Source organism: Polyodon spathula, chromosome 46 (genome assembly GCF_017654505.1).
Source record: "Polyodon spathula isolate WHYD16114869_AA chromosome 46, ASM1765450v1, whole genome shotgun sequence".
NCBI lineage: Eukaryota > Metazoa > Chordata > Actinopteri > Acipenseriformes > Polyodontidae > Polyodon > Polyodon spathula.
In genome coordinates this window covers 1,527,514-1,530,192 of record NC_054579.1, presented here as the reverse complement: position 1 = coordinate 1,530,192, position 2,679 = coordinate 1,527,514, and positions in this window count along the sequence as shown.

The following is a 2,679-nucleotide window of genomic DNA, read 5'->3' as shown; positions in this document are numbered from 1 at the left end:
ACCAATTTACAGCTGTGATGTTATTTTGTTTTATATACAATTACCCATTTATAGAGTTGGGTTTTTTTACTGGACCGATCCAGGCAAAGCAGCAGTGTGTCCCCTACCTCGGATTGAATTTATGACCCTCTAATCAGGAAAACAGTGCTCAAACCACTGCTCCACAGATGCCACAAGTGAAGGATTCATAGTATATAAATGTCAGTTGCTCTAGATAAAAGCATCAGCCAAATCAATTAATGTGACGTTTTTCTGGTTGGCTATTTATCAATTTATTTATACATTTATAGAAACATCTATTCATTTCTACATGTATTTATTTAAAAAATATGCATTTCTAAATTCATCTATGCATTTATCTAAATCGTTTATTTATTTCTAGCTAATAAATTATTCTTGTGTGTATTTTTAATTAAACGAGGAGCTACCATTTATCAGAGATCAGAGATTTAGGCAAAGCTAAAAGCCACAAATGTGTACAATTCCATTCTATTCTATCATCCATAAATCTGCTGTTTATCTTTTGTACACGGTGCCAACAGTGATATCGGCTCACCCACTGACTGAAAAACAGGACCACATTTTTACCAGGACAAGAATAGAACATCTTTGATTTGAATCGACACGTTTCAGCTGCTAATCTCAAAACAACACCATGCATGTCACTCATAAAGATCACTGCTAGGAGTAAACTCATAATGCAAACTTTTTTTTATTTTTAACAACAGATAAAGACTAGCTAGATAGAGTAGTGGAGGGCTGATAGTTGTACTTGTAATTGGCTTTTAAGACGTATCTATCATCAGGTGTTAAATCGGTCATTGTAAAGCATTGCCAGTGCACAGCCTCACTACGACAGTAAAAATGTCAGCGGTCCCGATAACAGGAAAATTCATGTGCAGTAGATAGACAGACACAAAATGTCCATACATTGAACATTTCAAGCGGTGCTTTGTTTTCCCAATAATTTCCACACAGGTGTAAATACCATATTTAACATTTAATGTTGAAATAAAAAGTCTGTTATAAAATGAGACAGTTATTTAAGAAGTCAGGCACTTCACAGACTGTGAGTGTGTGTGTATAATATATCAGGCATTTCAGAAATAATAATAATAATAATAATAATAATAATAATAATAATAATAATAATAATATAAAACCACAGTTTAAGAAGAATTTCAAGTGTGTCTTCAAGTCTCTGTTTATTTATTGATTCTCATTTTTGTTATCCTTTTGGGTGGTGTATAAAGCATTCCAAGTGGTTCTGGTAAGCTCTCTCGCTCCGAGATTAGCTTTAAATGAGCCTGTGGAATATTAGTTCTGGCTCCTTTTGAGCACTCATCAAATGCAATCACATGGCCTCTGGATGAGAAGTAAAACCAAGGGTCCTATTAAATGTGACTCTGCAGCAGCAGTTGTTGATCAAGCACAGTTCACCACCCTCTCCCTGCAAGTCTGCGAAATGACTAATTAATGACAACTCCGCTGACCCCAGTAGTAATAACGAGTAAGGTCAGGCCAGCAGAGTTATAAAAAATCACTGGTTTACTTGATATCTTTGGGATCAGGAGTTCTCCAGGTGGAAAATGATCAAAAATGAATATTGGAGGAGCAACAGACCTGAGAATCAATCACAAACAGTAAATACTATGGAATGTAAAGCCATTTCAAACACACACCAACACAGAACAAAATTCAACACATGAAACCTGTTGCGTTTTTTTTTAAAAACTCAGATAGGGCTAGATTAATATACTCGATAATAAAGGAGCCAATTAGGTCTGTTTTAGGTCAATCAATCAATTGCAATTACAATTATGCTGCAGTAATTACAATTATAATTACAATTATACTGAAAAGTAATAATTGCACACATTAACATGTTTACTCGTATTCTCATATTCTTAATAACCCAAGCAATAATCACAGGCACAAATACATCATTGATAATATTTTCTGACATTCAGCAAAATAATGGTGACTTAGCAGTGGATCACAAACGATGAAATTCTGAGTAGGTCAAATAAGTGTGTAATTGAACTGTAATTGATCATTTTTATGGTACGCTTACAATTATGCAGGTGTGCCAAGGTTCATTACATTACAGTTCCATTGTAACTGGAGAGAATTATGAACTACACAATTACGAGTGGAATTGACCCAGATCTGCCACGCATCTGTAAAAGTGCCTGTGTATCATTTTTATATTTACATGCCCTTGAGTGATGTGCTTAAAAAAAAAAAAAAAAATACCAACTGAATGTACGCTTGATTGGCAAGCAAACCAAAGTGATGCTTGGTTGGCATGGCTTGCCCTAATGGTCAATGGCATGTTTTCAAACGTCACCCATCAGTACAAAATCAGCTTTGTGCAGAAATGCAACAACTGCGTTCTCTGAATTGTAAGGCAGAGTCAATCACCTGGTTTAAACCGATTCCTCATTTATAAAAGTGGGATCATAATAACTACAGCTATGACCAAAAAGTTTTGCACCACCCAATAGAATGAACTCATTTTGCTTCATAAAGTCACAAAGTCGAGTGAAACCTGTTGAATAATGTTAACACATTGAATTACGTACTGCTTTGTAGTTTTTCATGTACAGTATTTCACAAAAAAACTGATTTAAAATACGTGACATTAAGATATTTAACATTAAATACTATTATGGCTTC